Here is a 13,517-nt window from a genome sequence, read left to right as displayed (position 1 = left end):
TGTAAGCAACTCAGGTAAAGCACCACAGGGAAGTAGACACAAGGGGGCTATATACAGAAGGCATACGCTTATAGGGCTTCATATTAAAATGGACAAGAAGCAAAAAGTGACACACAGTGAGTGCTCATTTGCATTTCATTACCCAGAATCCCTGGCTGCAGCGGAAGCATTGCATGCTAAGAGATAATGGGGGAAATGCAGGTTTTGCAGACTTGTCTGAGAAATGTGAATGTGCTCACAAGCTGGATTTTTTATTTGCTGATGCTGTGCAATGATAGCAGAGCTGGAGCTGCAGCACAGCACTGTTCTTTAAGAACGTAATATGATCATAATACTAAGGATACTGTATCTCTGTCCACAATTAAAGCAGCTCTGCAGAATAATACTATTTACATGCTGTATGTGTGACCGCACACGTGTTAAGGGGCCTGAAACAAGGCAAACGTGATGCATGTTAAAGGAAAGTAATAATAGCCAGTTTTGATTACAGCAGTGATCAAAGTTACCAGCACAACACAGGAGTAGAAAAAAGTTATCTTTATTCTGTACAGTAGAGAAGGAGAAAAACTGGAAGAGCACTACTGTAGGTATCAAAAAAGTAGAAAGGAGGGTGCGTATCCCATAAAAAGATTATTTATTGGTCATGGAAAAACAGGGCAATGGAGAGCCCTACCAACGTTTCACGCTTCACAGAGCGCTTTCTCAAGGTATGCATAGCACAACTTTATTAACATATATATAGACACAGAATGACATAACCATCCAATACTCCCAGCTCACATGCGATCCACCCACTTTGATTGCTAATGGTCTTCTGATGTGTATACACCTAATCAGTATATTCAGACATAGAGACGACGGCGACTAACTCCGCCCCCAACTACCAATCCGGAGACATGCGTGGTCTAGCAACCCCCAGTAGTACGCGCTTGCGCAGTAACCAACTGAGGGAGAGTCCTCAATGTCAATGGAGGCCGTGGGGCATGGGGAGAGTGCGTCATCAAATGGCCCTGACTGTATACCTCACTGGGGCTCTAAGTGCACGCGCAACTGCGCTCTGTAAGACACTGGTCCCTCCCCGCAGTGGGAGCAGACACAGTGAGCTCCGGACCATTGGTGGAGTGCGCTTGCGCAATATCAACCGTCGCGTCAGAGGCTCACAGAATACCCCAAGTGCGGGGTGGGAGAATGAAAAGCCAGAGCGCAGAATTATGCGCAGCACAGAGGGTGAACACATAGTGTGCTGTGAAATACAAACACATAACATTATTAAAATCAATAAACTTAAAATATATATTAACAAAGAAAACATATTTGTAGAACCCATTCTGTCCAGCAAGCAAACATTATCTTTAAAAAAAAATGAGTGAATGAATATATACTGTTAGGTTCGGAAATAATTGGTCACTGATACAAGTTTTGTTATTTTGGCTGTGTACCAAAATAAATTCAAGTTACAGTTAAATAATGAATATGAGCTTAAAGTGCAGTTTATCAGCTTTAATTTTAGGGTATCACATCCAAATTGAAGGAAGGGTTTAGGAATTACATCTCTTTAATATGTAGCCCCCTCTTTTTCAAGGGACCAAAAGTTATTGGACAATTGACTCAAAAGCTGTTTCATGGACAGGTGTGGGCTATGCCTTCATTATTTCATCATCAATTAAGCAGGTAAAATGTCTGGAGTTGATTCCAGGTGTGGCATTCAAATTTGGAAGCTGTTGCTGTGAACCCACAACATGCGGTCAAAGGAGCTCTCAATGCAAGTGAAACAGGGCATCCTTGGGGCTGTTATATACAGGATGCGGCCGTGAGTTCCTATGCGAACGCGCGTGCACGTTCCGCATGCTTTCCGTGTATATAGAGCCGGGAGCTGCAGGTAAGTGTATATGCGTGTATATGCGTGTACAGTATGTGCGTGTATATGCGTGTATATGTTGTGTGAGTGTGAGTGTAAGTGTAAGTGTAAGGGGAGTGTAAGTAAGATTTTTGAAATTAAAAAAAAAGTTTAATTATTTTTTTTTGCGTGTGCATTTATTTACCCCCCCCCCACCACACACACACATCCGTACAAACACGCATACATGCATACACACATACACACCAATTCATACATTTGAGCGCAGGCAGTGGCGCAGAAAGATGAATTTCTTCATCTTCGCCGCTGTCTGTTGGCTCCCCTCTCCCTGCCGTGCGCGTGCGGCCCTTCTATAGAAAGGCTGACTGATGTCAGCCAACTAAAAATCCGCACGCGCGCGCAGCGTGGCACGCGCCCGGCACTATAGAACTTGCCTTAGGCTGCAAAAAAAATGAAAATCCATCAGAGAGAGAGCAGGAACATTGGGAGTGGCCAAATCAACAGTTTGGTACATTCTGAGAAAAAAAGAACGCACTGGTGAGATCAGCAACACAAAAAGGCCTGGACGTCCACGGAAGTCCACGGTAATTTCATCATCAATTAAGCAGGTAAAAGGTCTGGAGTTGATTCCAAGTGTGGCATTCGCATTTGGAAGCTGTTGCTGTGAACCCAAAACATGCGGTGAAAGGGGCTCTCAATGCAAGTGAAAAAGGGCATCCTTAAACTGCAAAAAAAAAAGAAAATCCATCAGAGAGATAGCAGGAACATTAGGAGTGGCCAAATCAACAGTTTGGTACATTCTGAGAAAAAAAGAACTCTGCAACACAAAAAGGCCTGGAAGTCCACGGAAGACAACAGTGGTGGATGATCGTAGGATCCTTTCCATGGTAAAGAAAACCCCCTTCACAACATCCAGCCAAGTGAAGAACACTCTCCAGGAGGTAGGCTTATCATTATCCAAGTCTACCATAAAGAGAAGACTTCACGAGAGCAAATACAGAGGGTTTACCACAAGGTGCAAACCATTCATAAGCCTCAAGAATAGAAAGGCCAGATTAGACTTTGCCAAACAATATCTAAAAAAGCCAGCCCAAGTTCTGGAACAGCATTCGTTGGACAGATGAAACTAAGATCAACCTGTACCAGAATGATGGGAAGAAAAAAGTATGGAGATGGATTGGAACGGCTCATGATCCGAAGCATACCACATCATCTGTAAAACACGGTGGAGGCAGTGTGATGGCATGGGCATGCATGGCTTACAATGGCACTGGGTCACTATTGTTTATTGATGATGTGACAAAAGACATAAGCAGCCAATTAATTCTGAAGTGTATAGGGATATATTGTCTGCTCAGATTCAGCCAAATTCAGCTAAGTTGATTGGACTGCGCTTCACTTTACAGATGGACAATGACCCAAAACATACTGCGAAAGCAACCCAAGAGTTTTTTTAAGGGAAAGAAGTAGCAATGGCTGAGTCAATCACCTGATCTCTACCCGATCGAACATGCATTTCACTTGCTGAAGACAAAACTTAAGGCAGAAAGACCCACGAAAAAATAACAACTGAAGACAGCTGCAGTACAGGCCTTGCAAAGCATCACAAAGGAGGAAACCCAGTGTTTGGTGACTTCAAGCAGTCATTGCCTGCAAAGGATTCTCGACAAAGTATTAAAAATGAACATTTTATTTATGATTGTGTTAATTTGTGCAATTACATTTGAGCCCCTGAAATAAGGGACTGTGTATGAAAATGGTTGCAATTCCTAAACGATTCATACGATATTTTTGTTCAACCCCTTAAATTAAAGCTGAAAGTCTGCACTTCTATTGCATCTCGGTTGTTTCATTTCAAATCCATCGTGGTGGCGTACAGAGCCAAAATTATGAAAATTGTGTCAGTGTCCAATTATTTCCGGACCTAACTGTATGTATATGTATGTATATGTATATGTATATGTATATGTATATATATATATATATATATATATAATCAAAAAATAAATAGATGATACCGCGTTCTGTGGCTAACGAAATGCTTTTATTTGTGCGAGCTTTGGAGGGTTTTTGTCACTTTTTTTACTCACCATAACTTAACTCAGTATTATGGTTTTACATATATATATATATATATATATATATATATATATATATATATATATATATATATATATATAGACAGTATTCGACAAACCTATACATTTGCTCGCCCCGGGCGAGTGGATTTAACCCCCGGGCGAGTAAATATTTGCCCAAGTAGCACACGTTTGGTACTAGGTGGCGAGTAGATTTTTTTGTGTGGCGAGTAGATTTTTTGGTGATTTGTCAACCACTGTGTATATATATATATATATATATATATATATATAAAATCAAAAAATAAATAGATGATACCGTTCTGTGGCTAACGAAATGCTTTTATTTGTGCGAGCTTTCGAGATACACTGATCTCTTCTTCCGGCGATGTTACAATGAATGAAGCAATGAAGCATATATATATATATGTGTGTGTGTGTATATATATATATATATATATATATATATATATATATATATATATATATAGATATATGTGTGTGTGTATATATACAGTGGTTGACAAATCACCAAAAAATCTACTCGCCACACAAAAAAATCTACTCGCCACCTAGTACCAAACGTGTGCTGCTTGGGCCAATATTTACTCGCCCGGGGGTTAAATCCACTCGCCCGGGGCGAGCAAATGTATAGGTTTGTCGAACACTGTATATATATATATATATATATATATATATATATATATATATATATATATATATATATATATATATATATATGTATATATATTATATCAAATCAGGTGAGCAGGTACACTTGGATAGCAAATAGTTGATTTGTTGATCCAACATTTAGGTCCCCAGCAAAACTCTTGTCAGTCCTTGACAAAGGTCCTACTGCTACTCTGGTGGTCCTGCCCAGATGCTGGGTCTTAGGAGTGGGGCACCCCCCTGGTATAAAAGATGGCTTCCATTCAGTGTTCCCATCTTGGCCTATGGTTGTGCGGGAAGTTTAGACACGTCTAGGGTCCTCAAGTCCCTGGGGTGACTTGTAATATCCTGCCCAGGGAAGGGATGGTACCCCTGGGCTGGAATACCTGCAGAGAGGGACTATTATGGAACTGCTGTTATTCGGTTGCAATAAACCTGTTGCATTGATACTTGTTCTCTAGAGCCATTTATCTACACCATGGAAGTTCCTGTGGGGACAAACCCCTGTCTATGGCAGGAGCCCTGCAGGATGGAGGCGCTGCACCAGAGATGCTATTTCCCAAATCTCCCTACAGCCTTCTGTGAGCTCAGCCTTCTGTGAGACAGAAGGTGAGCACCACAACACCATAATATCCCTAGTACCAGCCAATCTCCCTTAGGTGTGTGTGTGTTGGGGGGGTTGGGGGTGTGTAGGGGTGTTATATATATGTAGCCATGGCTGGTTCTGACTATACGTCTGCCCTCCCTGGCATGTAAGTCCTGGTTGGTGCAGGCAGTGTCAGGCCCATCTTGGGCCTGAGGTGTGACAGGGTCTGTGTGTTGCCCAATCCGGGTGCAGACCTTGTGCCCTCCCCTTCTGCACTAAGGAAGAGGCACGCCTAAATTTAGTGAGTTCTAGTCTGCCAGCAGAGAGAGTACAAGTGAGGGAAGTGTGCTGTCTCACCCTGCTGGGTGGGATTATACGAACAGTCCCGCTAGGGGACTGTGATAAGGCCTAAGGACAAATCTAACACTGAGACCATCCAGAGGCATGGGATCCAAGAGAGTATTCACTGTGTGTGTGTACAGTGAATGCAATAAAGACTCCTGTTCAATATACTCTGGCCTGAGGATACAGTTACTTGAGGAGAGAATGAAAAATGAAAAGGTTTTATCATGGGGGCTGCCTCCAGCACCCCTGGAACTTGTAGTAGATGGAGGCGCTCACATCACAAGAGGTAGGTCATCAACAGGTACTTACACCATGTCATGGTGCGTGATTTCTTCCAACCTTACGGCCTTAAGACGCGAGTGCAGGCAAGTGCAGAAAATGGCATTTTAGAGTTCTGGTTTTTAAACACCTGAAATTGACACAGTAGCACAGTACTGTACACATTACAATTCATTCATTTCATTGCACACAAAGAAAAATAATCCATGAAATTCAAACAAAGCAACCGCGATAAACACGTGTGCCTGGGGCGATTGGCGGCGTTAATGACGCGTGGAGTACAGCAGAGCACACGAAAACGGCTCCGTGATTTATTCGAATAATGGCCGCTGCATCTGTACTGGACATGTGCCAATATATAAAAAAAGAATAGCACAAATATCAACCACATAGTCTGAAGAAATGAAGAATATAGCACATGTAACTTAATAGTTAAAAATTACATTGTGGTCCTAAAAAAAAGAATACATTACTTCAGTACTGCACATAAAGGACCTTCCTCAGGGGAACAAAACGTTGGTATTCTTTTTTGGACCACAACATTGTAAGTAGTGAAGATCCAACCCTCCCAGGGAGTGGAGGTGTGTGGCCGGTCTCCTCCTGGCTGGGAGAAGGACAGGCCAGTCAGTCCCTCATGATCTGGCTGGTCAGGAAAGATCAAGAGGCCTCCATTAACAAAGAGCCAGCACCATCCAGAGGCCTTGAATCCTCTAACCATCATACATCCGAACTGCAGGACTGCAACAGCCAAATAAACCCTTTGCTTTTACATACCCCTGTCTGAGTGTTCAGTCCATTTGGACAAGGGGGGAAAGAACTATGTTTTGGTGGGGGCTGACTCTGGATACCCTGGAGCCCTCTGAAGCTGGAGGCGCTGACACCCCGAGGAACCATCATGATCATCAAAAGCCTGTTGTGGTCCCCACAAAATCGCGGATCACTCAGCTCTCCTGGACCCACACAGGTATGAAAGCATCACAGACACCGGTAGTAACAGCAACATCTTCCAGAGGGTGGGGGAACATGTGTTACATGTTATTATTTTGCATCCTGGGAATTCCCTACTCTTGTATTAATTGTTAATATTTTTTGTCTTAAAAACCACTATTTTCTTAATCATTAGCATATGACATGTTAACTTCAGACTGCACTGGGTTCTGGGTGGAGATTAATTTTACCCCACTTGGACACTTAATATTTCATAGCTCATACAGTAGCTCCTGAACGAAGCATCACATTTTAAAAATAAAAACATCCCGTGAAAGGGCAAGATTAAATATTTTAAATATTCACATTGGAAACCAATATGCCTACAAAAACGGTGATCAGTTTTAAGGTTGTTAACTTCGTGTCCATAAACCTGTACAAGCCTTCGAGAAATACTTATTTTGTACTATGTTAAAACAAATAACGATGATAAGTTACACATTTGATTGATTAGAATGGAGCTAAAGATACTTTGCTAAGCATAGCAATACCTTACGACATGTTGTCACAAAAAGGTAATGGGAGAATTTAAATAGTATTTTATTTTCACGCATGCTAGAATAAATATCAGACCTGTGTGTTAAAGTATTGCGTTCTAGCACTTACAACGATCTACTTAAACGCCAAGTTCAAACATCAGGATTTGATCGAATACTGACATGGTGAGTGAGGCCACAAGAAAACAGTGAAATAGTCTTCAGGCTGGGCATGATTTAATGTTCCAGGTTTTATTGTCTAACACAGAGCAAACATTTTTTCTTCCAAAACCAGGGTCACTGTAAGACATTTACTACATTGCATATACTCTTTGAGATGACAAATGTCTGGTTAAGTAACTGCATTGCAGAGGATCAGCAACATCTGGGCCCCAAAGCTACAGATACAATAACAATTCGCTCCATTTGGAAATTTCATTGTACTAGCACATTTTTGACTGTCTATGGTTTAATGCAGCTGAGCTTTTAACTTGTACTTAGCAGTAGTCCAGCATTCGCGGGTAAGCAGTACAAAAATACAGCAGACAGTCAATGTTGCCAAATTGCTCTGAGCACTGAAAGAAGGTTTGTAGAATGATGTAAACCTTGGAAAGGGATATTCATAACCTATAAGAATGTCTTCTGAAAATACAATATTCTCTTTATTTTGGACAAATGTATTTTTTTCATCCTTGCAAAATACCTGTCACCAGATGACAAAATGTACCTAACCACATGCAAACCTTACAAATATTACAGATACTGTACATTGATGACCTGTTTATAATATTGACAGAGCGTGAAACCTAAAAAAATTCTACGAGTCCCTGAACTCATTCCATCCATCAATTAAACTCAAAATGGGTTATTCAGCAAACCTAGTAAACATTCTAGAAACTTTCTAACACTGAAAGATGGCAAACTACACACATCTGTATGCAAGAAATCAACTGACAGATGCAGTTACCTCCACAACTCCAGCTTCCATCCCACTCATACAAAACAAGGTTTCAGACACAGCCAGGCAATAAGATACCACCGCATATGCTCTGACACTGAAGACAGAAAGAGACATCTCAAAAACCTGACCGAATCGTTCATGCAGAAGGGATACAAGCCAAAGGCTATTGCCAGAACTATTACATCTGCACTTAAAGCCCTACGAGAACACCTGCTACAATACAGACAGAAAGAACCTACCACATGCATATCACTAGTGGCCACATACAACCCTATCCTAGAAGGAATACAAAAAATAATCAAAGATCTGTAACCCATGCAGGAAGAGGACATGACATTAAAATAAATCTTGCCCAAACCTCCCATCCTTGCTTTCCAGCAACCAACAAACCTCAAGCAGAAATTAGTCAACAGAAAACTCCATAACGAACTTAAAGACACTGATAATGGCACAAAACCGTGCAACAACACACGTTGCAAACTCTGCAAACATATATGCTAAGATCCCACAGCCAGTCACAACCATGGAATACTCAATGTTAAAGGATCATACTGCTGCACATCCAGGAATGTAGTATATATGATTCAATGCAATAGATGTGACCAAACATGCTACATTGGGGAAACCAGTAATAAAACTTCAAGGCAGAATGAACATGCACAGACACTCAATACAACACCACGAAGAAGAAATATACTGCTCACCAGTGGGACATCATTCCTCACCAGATCATTCCATAAATGATTTCAAAATCCTCAATGGAATGTTTAAACGCACCTAAGAATGGGAAACATTTGAAATCAGAATGATAAGACTCGTTGACACCAAAACAAGAGGACTTAATGCGGATATGGGGTTTCTCACACACTATCATAATTATTTGTAATGAGATCCTCCCTGCCTCTCTGCTAATGTTCCTATCCAGAAACTCCCCCTCCCCCACACACAGCATCCTCTGCCCCCTCCGTACTGCTGTTAGATTTCCCCCCCCTGCCCCCATCCCCCTGTCCTTGGTTCTCACATACCTTGTTACTGTTTTATTACCCTTCAAGTGTCTTCAAACATCCCTTTCTCAGCCACCTTATCTTCATCTCTGTTTTTTTTATTTTTTTCCCTTTTCCAATCTTTTTAAGTCATAGAATCCTTTGTTAATCAGTATTGCCGACCTGAGGAAGAGAGGAAAACTCTCGAAAGCTTGTCCTATGATATCAATTGTTAGTCCAAATAAAAAAGGTATCACCTAATTCTGAAGTACTCATTTATTCTGCACTATCGCAACTGGACTACCATGGCTATTTCCATTATGGCAATGAATGGGCAATCTACTACCCACCCCCTCTACAACACCCCATCCACCACCAACACATACAGTACAGTAATGGGCAAAATCCCCATTATCCAGATCTGGATAATAGCACATTTGCCCATTAGAATTAAACATTATCCAGCCAGCATATAGTAAATTAAATTTTTCTGTACTTACCCCTGCCAGGATGAAGGCAGCCCTCATAATCATCTATGTTCTCTGTGTCTTCTGTGGGCAGCAACATTAAAATAAAAAAGTAACTACTAGCCACTAGTCCCTTAATTACCTAAGCAGTTATTAACAATATGGGCATAGATTGCCACAATGGCAATGAAAGGGCAACCTAAAAAATTAAATATTATCAATTATCATAGCCGGGATGAACATTCACACTCCTCATCCAACTGTGGCACCAACTCTTGCTCCATGATGCAATGATCCCCAACAGCAATGATGCACAGAAGTCCATGATCCTTAGTTGATTGCCGAGAAGTCCTGGGTGAGTTCTTTCTTCTTTCCTTTCTTTCACTGACAATCAGTGATCCCTACTCGAACTGTATTCATTGTTTACCCATTTTGAACGGGATCCCTAGCAGAGTGTTGGCTGTTCTGGCTATCATTCGGACCAGACAGGAAATTCAGAGCGGGTTACACATATACATAGGGCAGTGGTCAGAAGCCTCTACTGATACAGTTATACTCATTGGTACATAGAAGTATGCTTCTGATGTGGTAATCCCAGAGTATATGCTGGTACCATCAGTGCTCTGTAAACATTATATTCAGAGCTGAAGATTTTTGAGTATATACAGTATAGCAGCCACTGCAATGGTAGGCTATAACTATTCTAAATGTGATCGCTAAACAGTGACTGTAATACTGCCTAGCACCTAAGGTACATGCTGTGACTTTGTGTTCTGATGATATACTCTACACATTGGTAGTAGTTGCCTCGAAGGTTAAGGCCTTCATCTATATTTCACCAGGTACTGATCTATGCATGTAGCCACTTGCTATCAATTCAATTAATTGATCCACGTTACATGAAGTGGCTTGTCTACATAAATACATAAGAGATATGAAGTATGAGCATTCATCACAGTGATGACTAAATAAACTATTTTCCGTGATCACACTGTTTATTTCTGGACCATTTCTGTTGTTTTTAGTATCCACCACATTTTATACTGGAATACCCGTATGCTGCCACAGTATACTTTCTTTAACTATGCCAGTGCCTATACTGTCCGGCACCTCTATATGAACTGTGTTCTTGTATAGGCATTCTGGGAAACTAGGCCTATCATAGCAACATAAGCTACCTTTAGTTTGTTGACACCTAGTTACAGGCACCTTCAGGCTATTGGAAGGGACTCTCTCATTCCTAAGGAAATAAACCAACTATACTATATGGCACTGGTATACCCGCAACGGTTCATGTACCATTGTGGATTATTAGGGGTACTTAGCTACTAACTCACTTTGTAGCTAGAGTTTATTTACATTAGCCTACATCCAGTATTTTTGTATCATGTGGAGATATATCTGTTTGTTTTCTGTCCACTATTATTTCACAACATTAAATAAAGTTTTGTTTTAACTTACTCATCATACCATATACATCACTTGGGGTTGAGTGCTAGTTGATAGGACCTACTGTCCCTTGCACCTGCAAGTTTTACTTTACTGATACTCTACTGCTCCTGGCGCATACCCTCTCCTAAACTGTAGGAAGAGCAGCTACCTCACCCCTCCCCCTTCCCCATTTATTTGAACTTCTATTGTTGCATTAAAATAAACCTTTGACAATGCACAGCAAACAATTATTATAAAAGAGCAATAGCAAATAATTATAGCAACAACAGGGGTGCCATTGGCCCAACTGTGTATAAAATATGCATCAATATCAAATGAAACATTAGCATGTGGGCCCATAACGCAATATGAAAAATAGTAATTAAATTAATACATTTTTATTGAGATGATATTTCATTCTGCACTGGGGTCTTATTTAGGTCAGTAATATGGATTAACATTTATAATTCTGACTTTTGTCCTGAAGTACATCCATGAGAGGATCATAAGCATCAGCCATGCCAGATTTTGAAGATTAATAGTGCTGTATATTTAATGTCTTCTAACAGTGGTATTTTTTTTTTGGAGTTTCTTAAGTTCTTTTATAAGAGAAAACATTGCAGTTGTTCAGTTAAGATTCTGGGTGTTCTCCAGCATGATTCATTTTGTGAACAGTGTATTCATCACAATCTTACAGACTGGGCTGACTCCGCTCCACGGTCAATCACAAAAAAAAACAATTAAGACTGAAAAGATTCCCCATAACTGTCTCTCCCCACGTATTGTATAAAAGGATTGTGTGTGTGGCGGTCTCTCGGTCTCTCGGTCTCTTGGTCTCTCCAGTGAATAAGCTGTAAGGTGCCTTCTGCACCTTTTAATATTTTGTATTATTGTTCCAATAAAAGGTATAAAATTATATGTCGAATTAATCCACATATATAAATGAATTGTTGAACCCTGCCTAATTCCTATGTAAAAGCAGGCTACATATGTCAACATTATCCCATTGATGACCTATTGAATTGGAAAATGCAATTAATTGATCATTTGTTTTTGCACTCCTTTATGCAGTGTGTGCCACCACAAGAAACCAGAAAAGAAGAAGTCGTCCATCACTACAATATCCTTATTCAAAGACTCTTAGGGGCCTATTCTAGTAGCTGTCAAACTGTAAATCATCTTGCTGGGCCGGTTACACCGCCGTTTTTTTTAGTGTATTTATCACGGTATTCAGAAAACCTTCATGAAGGCGACTAGAATAGGCCTCTTTCCCTGACCCAACACTTACGAGGATCAGCGATTTGATATTTGCCTCTCTGGAAAGGTCTCACCCGTGGATCCGCAATGATTTGGGCGGCCAGCTGCATAGGAAGCTGCACAGAGAGAGCCGCCTCTCCCTGCGCATATCTCACCAGCGATCGCAGGGTTTTAATAAAAAAATGTATTACTAGTGTACGTGAGCAGGGGGTCTCCGGAGCAGAACCGCGTTGATTTCAGGTCTGAGGAACCCCTACTTCCCGAGTTACAGGCCCCGTTATGAGGTGCCGGTATCTCCTATGCATTTAAATGTCTCGCGTCATGTGACCATGGGGATTTAAATGCATAAGAGATACCGGCACCCCATAACAGGAACTGTATCTCGGGAAGCAGGGGTTCCTTGGACCGCAAATCATTGCGGTTCTGATACGGAGAACCTCTGCTCCCGCACAGTAGTATTAACATTTTTATTAAAACAGCTTCATTACCTTAGCGGCTAGCAATGAAGGGGTTCAACCTCAATAGCCTGTTTATTGGGGGCAGAGGGGGTGGATGAAGGGGTTAGATGCCCCAGGCGGTGGTTAGGCCTGCCTGCAAGGTTGCGGGGGGAGTTAACCCCTTCACTACCATAGCAGAGGGAACAGCTATGGTAATGAAGTGGTTATCCAGTCCCGCTACCCCCGGAAATCCTAAACAACCACCCTTGGGGCAACTACCCCATTCACCCAATCCCTCTACCCCCAACAACCCCCCAAACACATACAGTACAGTAATGGGCAAAATTACTATTATCCACATATGAATAATAGCTCATTTGTCCATTCTAAATCAAACATTAGCCAGCCAGCATAAATAAAGTAAGGCCTAAGCACCCACCAAGGGCCAAATACCACCTTCACCCATCCCCGCTACCTAAAATAAACATGAAGTATACGGTATTAACAACACCTCAATAGAAATAATTAATTAATCAATCAAATAATGAATTAATAAATGTTGGTGGGGTGCACAGGGAACAAAAGAGGGATCCTGATTCCATCTATATTAACAACTAGATGAGAGACCCGGCGCTGCCCAGGACCAAAACCTCCTGCTCCCTCCTCTCTCTACTCACCCCGTCCCTCTACGCCTCCCCCT

The 13,517-nt window shown here is 41.3% G+C and overlaps 1 protein-coding gene across 6 annotated transcripts in view; it reads right to left on the bottom strand.

Annotated features, from left to right (window-relative positions):
- Positions 1-13,517, bottom strand: part of LOC142493013 (sodium/calcium exchanger 1) — a 498,730-nt gene that overhangs the window by 365,714 nt on the left and 119,499 nt on the right. For 2 of the 6 annotated variants that reach the window (XM_075596383.1, XM_075596386.1), the window contains one exon: positions 9,726-9,776. The exons of the other annotated variants lie outside the window; for them this stretch is intronic. The gene's annotated coding sequence lies outside the window, so the exon portion shown is untranslated. The remainder of the gene's footprint in view (positions 1-9,725; positions 9,777-13,517) is intronic. 6 annotated transcript variants of the gene reach the window in all.

The sequence above is a fragment of the Ascaphus truei genome, chromosome 4 (assembly GCF_040206685.1).
Source record: "Ascaphus truei isolate aAscTru1 chromosome 4, aAscTru1.hap1, whole genome shotgun sequence".
Taxonomy (NCBI): domain Eukaryota; kingdom Metazoa; phylum Chordata; class Amphibia; order Anura; family Ascaphidae; genus Ascaphus; species Ascaphus truei.
Note: the sequence above shows the minus strand (reverse complement) of the source record. Positions and strands in the feature narration are given on the sequence as shown.